This window comes from Rhinatrema bivittatum, chromosome 12, assembly GCF_901001135.1.
Source record: "Rhinatrema bivittatum chromosome 12, aRhiBiv1.1, whole genome shotgun sequence".
Lineage (NCBI taxonomy): Eukaryota > Metazoa > Chordata > Amphibia > Gymnophiona > Rhinatrematidae > Rhinatrema > Rhinatrema bivittatum.
Window position 1 is genome coordinate 38,832,539 of NC_042626.1, and position 14,356 is coordinate 38,846,894.

Below are 14,356 nucleotides of genomic sequence, written 5' to 3' on the forward strand. Positions count from 1 at the left end.
TGTAGCATAAGGGGTCGGGGACGCGCGTTCAACCACGAGCTAAATATAGTGCCCTCGGCTGAGCTCGGTGTATTGCCTCGGCCGGATTATAAAGAAAAACAAAATAAATTAAACGACACAAACTCTTCCAATCAAAAAATCGCCCACCCCTCATCTTCTGCCTAACGGCACGAAACGCTCCACTTAACAAGCCCTCCTGGTAGCTGGGACAGATTTCAATAAAGCGGGTTTTGCAAAGAAGTATCCGTGAATCCAAGCTCAAGTGATAGATGCGCCGTAGACCCCGCTTCCCCCAATAAATAAATAAAAAAAACAAGCCGCTATTGCTTTCGCATGTTAAACCTAACTCTTTTTTGGGGCGCTTGCGTATCATGTCGCACACGGCCGTTAGCCCGCTTCCCACTCCAGGTCCTATTTGTTTGCGCGCGACATGTTGTTGCAGGGTCTCCTCCATGCTCCCGGTCTTTCCGGCTGTGTACGCGCGTGACGTTGGGCAGCCAGCGCTCAAACTCCGCCCCTGTCTGTTTGCCTGCGTATGACGTCATCCTCTCCTCCTCTCCTCTCGCTCAGGTCTGTGGTAGTTGTTTTGAAAATGGCGGCGGCGCCGAACGGAGAAGAGAAACAGTAAGTTGAGTTTGAATGTGTATTTGGGGGGCGTGGGTGAGGAGTGTGCTCGTGCAACTGCTCACCGATTACATGGGGCGTTGTTGTTATAGCCGGGAAACTGCAGCGCAGTGGCATAGCCACGGGTGGGCCGTGGCCTACCCAATCAGGGCTGCCTGACCCCAGAAAAGGCCTGAAGAATGGCCGTCACGGATCTCATCCTCGCGGCGGCCGAAGAGAAAGAGAGCCCGCCGAACCGAGGTCGCCAGGGAGCTCGTCCCAGAGCGAAGAAGAAGGCCCGCCGAAGCAAGGCCGCCGCCGGAGCTCATCACCGCGGCGGCGAAGAAGTCCCACCGAAGCAAGGCCGCCGCGGGAACCTATCCCGGCGGCGACGAAGGAGAGGGGACCCCTGAAGTCAGGGCGCCGCGGGAACCCATCCCCGCGGCAGCTGAAGAAGGGTTATGGTGGTGAGGCACTATATGTGTGTGAGAGAGTGGGAGTCTTTGTGTGAGAGAATGGAAGCTTGGAGGGGTGTGTGTGTGAGAGAGAGAATGGGAACCTGGGGTGTGCGTGCATGTGAGAGAGAATGGGAACCTGGGGCATGTGCGTGAGAGAGAATGGGAACCTGGGGCATGTGTGTGAGAGAGAATGGGAACCTGGGGGTGGGTGCGTGTGATAGAGAATGGGAACCTGGGGGGTGGGTGCGTGTGATAGAGAACGGGAACCTGGGGCGTGCGTGTGATAGAGAACGGGAACCTGGGGCGTGCGTGCGTGTGAGAGAGGGAGAGAGAACGGGAACCTGGGGCGTGCGTGTGAGAGAGAACGGGAACCTGGGGCGTGCGTGCGTGTGAGAGAGAACGGGAACCTGGGGCGTGCGTGTGTGGGAGAGACAATGGGACCCTGGGGCGTGCGTGTGAGAGAGAGAGAGAGAGAGAACGGGAACCTGGGGCGTGCGTGCGTGCGAGAGAGAATGGGAACCTGGGGCGTGCGTGCGTGTGAGAGAGAACGGGAACCTGGGGCGTGCGTGCGTGGGAGAGAGAGAGAGAGAACGGGAACCTGGGGTGTGCGTGTGAGAGAGAGAGAGAGAACGGGAACCTGGGGTGTGCGTGCGTGTGAGAGAGAGAGAGAACGGGAACCTGGGGCGTGCGTGCGTGTGAGAGAGAGAGGGAACCTGGGGCGTGCGTGCGTGTGAGAGAGAGAGAGAGAGAGAACGGGAACCTGGGGCGTGCGTGCGTGTGAGAGAGAGAGAGAACGGGAACATGGGGCGTGCGTGCGTGTGAGAGAGAGAGAACGGGAACATGGGGCGTGCGTGAGAGAGAGAGAGAGAGAGAGAATGGGAACATGGGGCGTGCGTGTGAGAGAGAGAGAGAGAACGGGAACAAGGGGTGTGCGTGTGAGAGAGAGAGACAACGGGAACATGGGGTATGTGTGCGTGCGTGTGTGAGAGAGAACGGGAACCTGGGGGTGCGTGCATGTGAGAGAGAGAACGGGAACCTGGGGGTGCGTGTGAGAGAGAGAGAACGGGAACCTGGGGCGTGCGTGCGTGTGAGAGAGAGAGAGAACGGGAACCTGGGGCGTGCGTGTGTGAGAGAGAATGGGAACCTGGGGTGTGCGTGCGTGTGTGAGAGAGAACGGGAACCTGGGGTGTGCGTGCGTGTGAGAGAGAGAGAGAATGGGAGCCTGGGGGGTGGGGGGTTAGAATAGGTGGCTGTGTGTGGAGGTCAGTGCATGAGAGCGAGCTTGTGTGTATGAGAGCATATGATGGCTTGTATGTGTGTGCACGAGTCTGAGAGAAAGCATGAACCTGAATGTGAATAAGGAAGGAAGGGAATAAGATAGAGAGAAGAAACAGAAGAATGACCCTGGAGAAGAAATTAGGAAAAACTGACAAGGGGAAAGTGGAGAAAAGAGACTGGGACCAACCAATTAGATAGATAAAAAGATCAGACAAAGGTAAAAAAAAATTTGCATTTTTAGCAATTGGAATATGTCATTTTTTTGGTATATATTGCATTTCTTATATTTTTTATAGTTTGCTGTTTAGAGTTCACTATTCTGATGCTTTCTATTTTGGTCTTGTCTGCATGTTGGGATCCTGCCAGGTCCTTGTGACCTGGATTGGCCATTGTTGGAAACAGGATACTTGGTTTGATGGACCTTTGAGCTGACCCAGTATGGCAAGTCTTCTGTTATATTTCTGTTTCAAATTTTTTGTCCCTTATTAATGTATTCGGTAATGGTCTGTCTGTTCTGCCTGTATGTACCTGAGGTACAGAATTTCTGCAAGCATGTAGTTTTTCTACAGGGATTTGTAGCAGTCCAACTTGTTCTGTTACCCCAGTAGGTGGTGTATTTAGTGTTCTAGGGCCTAGTATAGTATTTACATTGCTGCTTTTTCATAAGGTGGTGGTGGTTTGAATCCTGAGAGTCAGTGCTATGATTTTATGTATGGCAAGGTTCTAGGTGTCTTACGTTTGATTCTTCACAAACCGTTTAGCACTGGAATGAGTTTTTTGGTGGGGTGACAACAGAATGTAACATTTTTTTTTCATGTTGGGTTGTAATATGAACTGTCCTAGTTCTGCTTTGCATCCGCTCTTATGATTATTGCTATTTTATTGTAGTTAGGATGATCTCTGCCTGTCTGGAGATAGGATTCATGAAAGATATATTGATATGTTTTATTACATGATTGATTGGATATGATCATTGTGTTCTTTGCATTTTACTTAATATTCTTGTGTATTTATAAACTATAAATATAAAATTTAATACAAATTAATAAGGAATCTATAATGTTGGTAAGTGCTTGAAATAAGTGAGTTAAAATATTTTAAAAAGATTCACTCATTCATAACAGCTGTTGCAGACTACTTTGAAACCCGTTGTAGGGTGCATGCCTAGGACATTATTTATTAAGTACAATTAGTAGGGATCAGACCTGTATATTTATGGTCCTCTCATGTTAACCTTGGGCCCATAAAAAAAGTTTTGGCTATACCGCTGCTGCATTGGCAAGGCATGGTGGGGTCAGAGGTGGGGTTATGGTGTTGAGGAAGGAGAAAATTTGAGGTCGGTCTTATGTCTTTGCTTCCTTCCAGGAGGTGAAGTGATCGGGGGGGGGGGGAGAAGTAGGTGAGTGTGTGTTTATGATAGAGGCTTGTACATTAGCTACCATGGCTTGCATGGATTGTAAGTACAGTTAGCCCAGCTCTTACCCCTGAGCCAGGCTGTGTGAGCACAGTGACCATTTCACGTTCCCCCTTCCCTCACCACCTTGATCCCACCAATGACTGTTTCACGCCCATACTCCAACCTGTGCCTGTTTCACTCACATGGCCACCAATGACTGGCCTGTCACCTCGATTGTGACCATTTCACACCCGTCTCTCACACCCAACAAGTGACATGGTTTCAAATCTCGTTTTGGTCAAGGTCAGTGTGCGACTGTTTCATGTCCCCCATCTTGATATCTGCCAGTGATTGTTTTACATCCTGTATGATTATTTTAAAAACTCATATAATGTGAAAGTGACAGTTTTATGTAATTCGTATCTCATGTGTGACCATTTCATGCCGTATCGCTCACACTTGAGTGACCTTTACACGCCTTTCTCACCTTCACTCTACTACCTGCTTTGATTCCACAAGTGATTTTCCCACCCATTCCCTTGTCTCATGCCCACCTGTGTCCATTTACATACGAACATAAGATATGCCATATTAGTCAGACCAAGGATCCATCAAGCCCAGCATCCTGTCTCCAACAGTGGCCAATCCAAGTCACAAGTACCTGGCAAATACCCAAACATTAAATAGATCCCATGCTACTAATGCAGGCAACAAGCAGCGGTTATTCCCTGTTGTTTATTAGCTGTTTATGAACTTCTCCAGGAACTTATCCAAACTTTTTTTTAAACCCAGCTACACTAACTGCCTTAACCACATCCTCTGTCAATGAATTTCAGAGTTTGCTTGTGCGTTGAGTGAGAGAATTTTTTTCTGATTTGTTTTAAATGTGCCACTTGCTAACTTCATGGAATGCCCCTAGTCCTTGTATTATCTAAAACAGTAAATAACCGATTCACATTTACCCATTCATTTCATGATTTTGTAGACCTCTATCATATCCCCCCATAGCCATCTATTCTCCAAGCTGAACAGCCCTAACCTCTTTAGCCTTTCCTTTACTTTTTTGGTCGCCCTTCTCTGTACTTTCTCCAGTGCAACTATATCTCTTTTGAGATGCGGCAACCAGAATTGCACACAGTATTCAAGGTGCGGTCTAACCACGGAACGATACAGAGGCATCATGACATCCTCCATTTTATTTGGTATTCCCTTCCTAATAATTCTTACATTGTTTGCTTTTTTGACCGCCACAGTACACTGATGATTTCAATGTAACATCAACTATGACACCCATGTCTTTTTCCTGGGTGGTAAATCCTAAATTGGGCCTAACATCGTGTAACTACAGCATGGACTATTTTTCCCTAAATGCATCACCTTGTACTTGTCCACATTATATTTCATTTGCCATATGGATGCCCAGTCTTCCATTCTCGCAAGGTCTTCCTGCAGTTTCATTTGCATGTCCACCAGTAACAGGTTTGTCACTCTTGAATGTGACCGTTTAACACCTGTCATTCACACCTTGGCATAGTGACCGTTATATCACTGTTATCTGTCATATGACTGTTTCACACCTCATGTTGTTCAAGGCCAACCAGTGACCGTTTCATTTCCTTGACTTACATGATTTCAAGTAATTGTTTTGCACCACCTGTCTCATGTGTGATTGTTTCAAACTTTGTCATGTCAGAGCAACAGTTTTGTTTCATGTGTGACCATTTCATAAAGTGTTGCTTATTTTCCCATCTTGTACATCCGCAGGTGATTGTTCTGTCAAGTCATAAATGACCATTTCAGACATTCTCATGCCTGATTGACCATTTTATGCCCCTGTCTTGTGTATCAATTGTTGACTGTTTTGTCACCCATGCTCTTTAATGACACTTTCATGTCTACATCTTGTGCTTCCCCCCAGTGACTTTCATCACATGCCTCATGCTCAAGAGGGACTAGTTCTTGTCTCAGTTTCTCTCTTGCACAGTGGGTGACAGTTTCATGTCCCATTCTTGCGTGTTCAGTGTATTTTCCAGCTTATCTCTTGCACATTTAAATGACTGCTTTATGCTCACATTTGTCATGTGACCATAAGTGACTGTTCAATATCTGTGTTTCTACCCACAAGTGACTGTTTCATGACTTCTTTCTAATTTGGGGCATGAATAACTATTACGTGTCCCCATGTTTTGAATTCTTAATTGATCTTTTTCCTTACCTCATCCACTTTATATGAGCTGGCTCCTGTGTGTGTGTGTGTGTGTGTGTGTATAAATCCTGGCTCGTGTGTGTGTGTGTGTGTGTGAAAATCACCAAAAAATAAAGAAGTCCCAAAAATAAATGCAAATTATATATAAAATTCACTTAAGGCATTCAGTAAATAGATTCAGATTGTTTTCCAATTACAGTACCTATCTATTCTCCAAGAAAGACAAATATTTTTGCTTATCAATGGACCATCATAACACCCGTGGTGAGATACTTTTTCTGTTGATAAGCAGGGCTGAATTAGATATGATCTGTGGTTGACACCATCAGTTGTCTCTCCAAGCTAGTAGAGCTTTGAGCTCTGCTAAGCATGTGCAAAAGTTAACTCAGAATCTGTCTGTTTTTGTCCGAGCTATTGCATAGACTGTTAAAACAGTTTCTCTGACTCCTTAGTTACAAAAAAAAAGGAGGGGGAACCCTTCTCTCACTACTTGTAGTGACCCCCAAACAGTACTTTTTAGTGCTACCAAAAAAAAAGAGTCAAAATTGATGAGCACCTTGCAGGCGCCTTCTTTCTAAGACAGACAGCCACGAGCTTTGCTATTGCTGCTTAGGTCCAGACCATGACTAACTAAATTGTGCAGCCTGTGGACGAATGTCCCCTCTATCCCAGAAAATGAGAGCATCAAAGATAGCTTCTTTGAAGCTCTCCACTAAATCTGTCGCAGAGTTGTCATTCATATTCAAAGCTTCAACTCGAGGGCAGACTTCTCAGGAAGGGAAGAACAAAGTGAGTTAAACAGGAAAAATTCTAGTCTGCAGCAATCTCGGTCATCAGATTCCAAAAAAGTGCTATCAAAATCAAAGCATTGAAAATCATTGATGCACTCAGTGCAAAAAGAAACAGTGCCTTCAAGAAAACAAAGGCAGTCGTTACAGCATTGGGAAAACAGATTCAGAAGCATTGAAGTGCATCGAAAGCACACAAATCCTCTGGTGTGCCCAAAAAGCACTGACCGGAAGAGAAGTCCCATGATGCATTGAAGCACCACTCGATGCAAGTACTATCTGCATCTGATGCTTCTTGCATTTACATACTTGATGCATGCTTTGATGCAAACATCATGACATGTGATGTATCTGCATCAACGTCCTCAGTGCAAAAGTAATTGCATCTAGCCAAACTTGCATTGGTGCAAACAATGCATCCTAATTCAATGTACGAACCATCCACGCAATCATACCCCGATGTCTCAAAGGCACGGCCATCCAGAACAGGTCTATCGACACCATCCATCAATGCAGGTTATCACTGAATTCTTAATTTCCATGCAAGAGCCCTTCTCAGATGCTTATTGACACCTTTTACCAAAATATAACTTTTCCATTTCTTCAAAACGACCATGACAACTGGAGCAGCATCTTCCACTGCTGGTGTTTCTTTTATTTATTTATTTATTTATATTTATTTTAAATTTTTATATACCGGAATTCCTGTATGCAATACAAATCAGTCCGGTTTACAAGTAACGAAAGAGGTTGCCCTGGTCTGGGAAGTTAGACCTGGGTTTTTTTACATAGAACATGGAGCAATAACAATAAACCATTGAACATTATTACAAGTAACATAGAATGTAACAATAGCATTTAACAGATTTAACCTTTTTTTACAAAGAACTTTAGAAGCGAATATGGTCTGCAGTAGACGGTTATATAAAGGTGAATAATGACTGTTAGAATTGCGAATAAGCAAGTACAGTATGAAAATTAAGTGGCAAGGTGTTGGTGACACCCTGCAATGGTTGGATCTGAAAGTCAGGAGGAGGTGCCTATTGGAAAGCTTGCCTGAAGAGCCAGGTTTTTAACCTTTTTTTGAACTCTAGTAGATTGGGTTCGAGTCGAAGGTCTGGTGGGAGCGCATTCCATTGGTGTGGTCCCGCAGTAGAGAGTGCTCTTTTTCTTAGTGTTGATTTGCCAGGAGCTGCGGCTAACGTGCCTTTGTAGGCGCTTCTGATGGGTCTGGAAGATAAGTGTGGACGAAGTTGGGTTTGTAGAGATATAGGTGCGACGTTGTGAATTGCTTTATGAATGATGGTTAATGTTTTATATAGGATTCTCTGTTTGATGGGTAGCCAGTGGAGGTTGCTCAAGATGGGGGTAATATGGTCTCTTCTCTTCGTGTTGGTTAGGATTCTGGCTGCGGCATTTTGTACTATTTGTAGGGGTTTGATGCTGTTGGAGGGGAGGCCAAGTAAGATTGAGTTGCAGTAATCAAGTTTCGAAAAAATAATGGATTGAAGAACGAGGCGAAAGTCATTAAAGGGAAAGATATACCAAAAGAGATTTTAAAAGCTGTGCTAGTAACATAACTGAATACTGCTTATAGTGCTTCACTAGCTGAGACCCAGCTTAGACAGCCAACCCCTATTACGCCTTCCCTCCCAGTGGCACAGGAACTTCATATACAATCCCCAGAACCTCCCTGCTCTATTATGCAACTTCCTTCTAACCCAGGTCCAATATCCTAGTATCCGAGGAGGATGGACCACCTCTTACACTGTCTTAAAGATCATAGCAAGCCATGGAACAAATTGCAGATATTGTTAAAAACATCTTTACTTCCTTCATCCTGGAACCAGACCAACCCACTTTCCTGCCTGCGTATCCAATTATTCCCACTTTGCCAGAGAGAGTCATGCCGGGTGCTTCTCCATTCCTGGTTGCCGCCTCCTCAGGTTTTAGATCAACTTCTAGTGACATTCCACTTGTCCTCCTGAAGTCTCCTGTAGGAAGAGTCCACCTCGATCTTGCTAGTCTTCTTGGTCTAGTCAGCACTCACTTGGGGAGTCCATCTGGACCCGCTTCTGGTGCCACTTGACTATTTTTCTCCATCTGAGGACTTATATTCCAGATTTGTGGAGAAGGTTATCAACATTGCTGTTAAGAAAGATTGAGACCTTAGAGCGGAAATCATGGGGATTTTAAAAATTTTGGAAATCCTGGCAGTCCATCAGCACTACCAACACACCCAGTCCTTGATTCCATGCTGATGAAGAAGTAGAAGTCTCCCTTCTCTGTCTCTATAGTAGCCTGTAAATTTGACTTGAAATTTAGTATTAAGAAGTTCCCAGGCTACAGCATAGTTCAACTACCTCATGTTTCACTAATGGTGGAAATGCAATGAAAACAGCAAAGATGTGATTCCACTCAAATACACCACCTGGGAAAAAAGGTCTTTCAAGGAACCATGCTGACTGCAGAAATCTCCCAGCACCAATTTTACATTGTACAATACATTTTAAGAATGTGTACAGAAATTGAAACTGTTCATAAAATTGGTTATGGGCAAACAATAATCTCCACATATTTTCTACAATCTGGAGGAGGTGGTCTGCTATTTATTCAGAACAGTGTTCAAGTCCTTTGACATGATGACAAGGACTTCAGCCACCTCTATTGGGACTAGATGTATGGCCTGGCTTGGGGTGAGCTCAATAAGAGAAGATGTGCATGAAAATGGCCAACCTTCTTTGTTTGGGAGACAACTTGGCGAAAAGTTGAGAGAAATTGTCACCCAGATGAAGGAGCAAAATGTTGCGGTACAGTCCTTTATCCATCTCAGCAGATCTGAACCTACCACCCAAAAAGTGGCATTATTACAGAGTCCTGTAGACAATATTGTCTCCCTCCACTTCAGCCGCAGAGACAACCACAATCAGCGTCCTCTAGAGGGCATCCCAGAGAATGCAGACAGCAAAAAACACAGCAACAACCACCAAGTAAACCAGGTTAACGTTTTTGATACAACCCGAGATTTGTTTTGTGACACAAGTAGGAGTAAGAATTCAGCAATTTTTTTCTGTACTGGCAGCAAATCTCCACAGACCGCTTGCACTATAAAACTTACTCAGTTATTCCTAATATAGCAGTCTCTCCTCCTGACCTCTGTTATCACAACTGCAGCTTGAGGTGACCTAGCTCCTCTTGCAAAAAGTGATTGAAGAGATAACACCTGACCTTCTAAATTGGGGATTCTCCTCCCAATATATTTTTGATTCCAAAGAAAACTGGAGGAATTTGACCAATTCTGGACTTTTTGAAATCTCAATCACCATCTACACAAAGAGAAGCTCAAGATGACATCTCTGGGGACCATTCCTCCCTTCATACAACAAAACAACTGGATGTGCTCCTTAGATATAAAGGATGCATATGCTCACATTCCCTTCCATCCTTCATGCTGGCGCTATCTGTGCTTCAAGATGAGAACTTTCCACTACAAAGTCTTTCTGTTTGGGGGGGGGGGGGGGGTGCTGAAGAGAGTCCAGTCTTCACAAAAAGCATTGCAGTAGTGGTGGCTCACCTACGTAATCAGAGCATCCAAGTATTTCCCTACCCTGGACAATTGGCTCCGAGTAGCCCCTACCAAAGACACACTTTTATCCTATTTGTATCTGTCAAGCCAGACACTGCAATCCTTGACATTCATATTGAACGTGCCAAAATCTGTGTTGCAGCCCACTCAAAGGCTTCAATTTATCAGGGTGATTAGACACAATATAACAACAAGCCTTTTTGTCTCTGAAATTGATTCAAAATCTTTTCAAAGTGGCAATAGCCTTATTAAAAATGTGCACTTCTACAGCCTGACAAGTATTAATCCTCCAGGGCCACTTAGGTGCAGCCATTCATGTGCTTCCTCTAACACGTCTGCATATGATACACCTCCAATGGGGACTCTGGTCTCAGTGGAATAAATTACTGCAACCATTATCTTCAAAAAAAATCTCTATCACATGAAAATTGAAATAGGAACTATATTGGTGACTCTACTCTTCCAGAATACAGGAAGGTGCTCTGATCCTGTACCAAGTAATACTTATTATCGATACCTCGATTCTTGGTTGGGTCACACACAGGATATTTCAGGACAGAAGATCTTTGGAAATATCAAAGTTATCAAATCTGCTGGAACTCGGTGATATGCTTTGCCTTATAAACTTTTCATCATATTCTCAAGGGAAAGAGCATAATGATTCAAACAGACACAGGTGGCCATGTTCTGTGTGAACAAGCAAGGAGGAATGGGATCATGGACTCTCTGCCAGGAAACCCTACGCATGGCAATGAGCAATTCACAACAAAACAGGCCTCTTATTTGCCAGGTATCCATAACAAGTATAGCGGACAAGTTCAGCAGAATTTTCAGCTTATATGAATGGTCATTAAACCAAGACATGACCAACCACCTTTTCCAGACATGGGGCAGGCCCTGAATCGACCTATTCGCAACAGAGCAAAATTGAAACCTAAACCAATTCTGTTCTATCCTTTACGAGAAGCCTAGGATGCATTTCTGATAACCTGGAACACTGACCACCTGTACTTTTTTTCTTGTAATACCTCTTGTATCTCAAACAATACAAAAGCTAAGGGAGCAAGCCATGATGATTCTTGTTAGATTCTTGTTACACCAGCATGGCTGAGACAATCATGGTATATGCATCTCATTCAATTATCCTCAGATACCAGTTCCCCTAGGGGACAACCCCTCTTGTCTTTCCCAAGAAGGAGACCCACGCTTGCATCCCATTCTACCTTCCCTACACCTGACAGCATGGTTGTTGAATGCACAGTCTTAGAAAAATGGTCCTTTTCAGAACCAATCCAAGAGGTCCTCTCCTCCAGAATACCAGCTACAAGAAGTAGCTACTCCTTCTTCAAATGGAAACAATACTCCGCTTGGTGACATTCTTATCATATAGAATTGTGGCCCTAGACTTTTGTTGCCTTCTCTATTTCCAACCACAATCTGATCTTACAGTAGTATCATACATCTCAGTGCTATTGCAGTTTACCACTCATCAGACAATGAATAAACAATCTCTCTACATCCTCTCATATCTAGATTCATGAAAGGTTTGCTTCATATGCATCCTCCTATGAAGAAACCACCTGTACCTTAGGATGTTAACATAGTGCTAACAACCCTTACACAACCACCCTTTGAACCGCTCGCTGAAATACCTGACATGGAAGGTTCTATTCTTAGGTCTGTGAACTGCAAAGCCTAGTTCACTATTCCCCTTCTTGCAAATTTTTCATGACAAAGTAGTACAAAGAATGCATCAGAAATTCCTGCTGAAAGTTGTTTCTGCGTTCCCTTTAAACCAGTCAATTGTACTGCCTATGTTTTATCCAAAACCTCATGCATATATGAGAGAAAAGACACTTCAGACATTGGTCCACAAGAGAGAATTGGCATATTACAAACTCCATACTCGGTCTCATAGAAAAGTGTCCCAACTTTTAATTTCATTCAATCTCAACAAACTAGGAGTGAGCACAACAAAGAACTCTTTCTAACTGGATTACAAGTTGCATTCAGCATTGCTATTCTGCCGTTAGACTTGATCTCACTAACCCAGTAAAGGCTTACCAGCTTCGTGCAGCTGCTACTTCCATTGCACACCCCAGAGATGTTACATTCAAGGACATCTTTAAAGCAGCTACCTAATTGTCTGTGCACACCTTCACCTCACATTACTGTATAGACTCTCTAGCCTCTACAGACAGCATAGTGGGGGAAAAGCGGTATTGCAGCATCTCATTTATGAATAGTCTGTTATCCATGCTGAAGTCAGGGATGCTTAACAAAACCGCTCTGCTGCAGCCCTCAGCTTGAGACTCTCCACAAATCATGTCTAATTCAGACATGCTTATTGACAGAAAAGAGCAGTTTGCTTACCGTAAACAGTGTTTTCCTTAGGTAGATAGCTGAATTAGACATGAGATGCCCGCCCTCCTACCTGGACAGCAGTCTATCCTGCTCTTATCAATTTTGAATCACAAAATAGAGAGGTCAAAAATGTTGAATGCAAATTGTGTGAAAAACCAAACAAAAGAGCACTCAACAAGATTAGATGATTCAAAATATTCAAATTTAATATACATAATATTCTTATATACTCAAGACAGCTGAAATGTTGCTGCAATGGATAATTATAACACCAGCAAGCACATCACAATTTTGTATAAGTGCGTTCAGAGCAGGTTGCTTCCTTTTTTTAGAGAGGTGGTTGGTTTTTTTTTTGTTTTTTTTGTTTTTTTTAATGTTTGCAAGTAAAACTGAAGTGATTTACTTTCGTTTATGGTAAGCAAACTTGCTCATTTTTATCTCAGATGGCCACTATTTGATAAGAGATGCTGAACGGTGAACCTGGAAGATGTAGTAGGCCGGATTGACAAAGTGAATAGCAAATTGTCTGGACCAGATGGTATACACCCCAGGGTTATGAAAGAACTAAAAAATGAAATCTCAGATCTATTATTAGTAATTTGTAACCTATTATTAAAATCGCCTATTGTACCTGAAGACTGGAAGGTGGCCAATGTAACCCAGATATTTAAAAAGGGCTCCGGAGTGATCTGGGAAACTATAGACCAGTGAGTATGACTTCAGTGCCAGGAAAAATCGTGGAAACTATTCTAAAGAACAAAATCACAGAACACATAGATAGACATGGTTTAATGGGACACAGCCAGCATGTCCATCTGAATAATTACCCATGAAAACCTTCTCCATTACGGATACCTCCCCAACATCCTCTTCAGTAAACACCGAAGCAAAGAAATCATTTAATCTTTCCGCAATTATGAATTGGGGTTAATAGCGAGTCGGAGCAGCAGCAGCACAAACCGTCTATGTCGCCATCTTGGAAACGCCCCCCAAATACTGATGTTTAGATGGATCTAATCTTGTTTAAAAATAAAATAAAAATATGCATTTAAAGATAACAAAGAAGTCTTCTACTTGATTAGACAATGTAAGGAAAGCATATTTTAGTTGTATATAAGAACATAATGAATATGTAGATGTGGCATAGGAATAAGCTCTAATAAGGTTTTCATGGGTAATGATTCAGATGGACTGAATCAAATCACGGTGAACCTAGAAGATGTGGTAGGCCTGATTGACAAACTGAAGAGTAGTAAATCACCTGGACCGGATGGTATAACCCCAGAGTTCTGAAGGAACTAAAAAATGAAATTTCAGACCTATTAGTAAAAATTTGTAACTTATCATTAAAATCATTACCTGAAGACTGGAGGATAGTAAATGTAACCCCAATATTTAAAAAGGGCTCCAGGGGCGATCCGGGAAACTACAGACCGGTTAGCCTGACTTCAGTGCCAGGAAAAATAGTGGAAAGTGTTCTAAACATCAAAATCACAGAACATATAGAAAGACATGGTTTAATGGAACAAAGTCAGCATGGCTTTACCCAGGGCAAGTCTTGCCTCACAAATCTGCTTCACTTTTTTGAAGGAGTTAATAAACATGTGGATAAAGGTGAACCGGTAGATATAGTATACTTGGATTTTCAGAAGGCGTTTGACAAAGTTCCTCATGAGA

The 14,356-nt window shown here is 43.4% G+C and overlaps 1 protein-coding gene across 2 annotated transcripts in view; it reads left to right on the forward strand.

Moving 5' to 3' along the window:
• Nucleotides 1-415: 415 nt before the first annotated feature.
• Nucleotides 416-14,356, forward strand: part of ZBTB44 (zinc finger and BTB domain containing 44) — a 104,623-nt gene continuing 90,682 nt past the window's right edge. Inside the window, exon 1 of one of the 2 annotated variants that reach the window (XM_029573407.1) lies at nt 416-624. The gene's annotated coding sequence lies outside the window, so the exon portion shown is untranslated. The remainder of the gene's footprint in view (nt 625-14,356) is intronic. The other variant, XM_029573406.1, reaches the window with a different exon arrangement.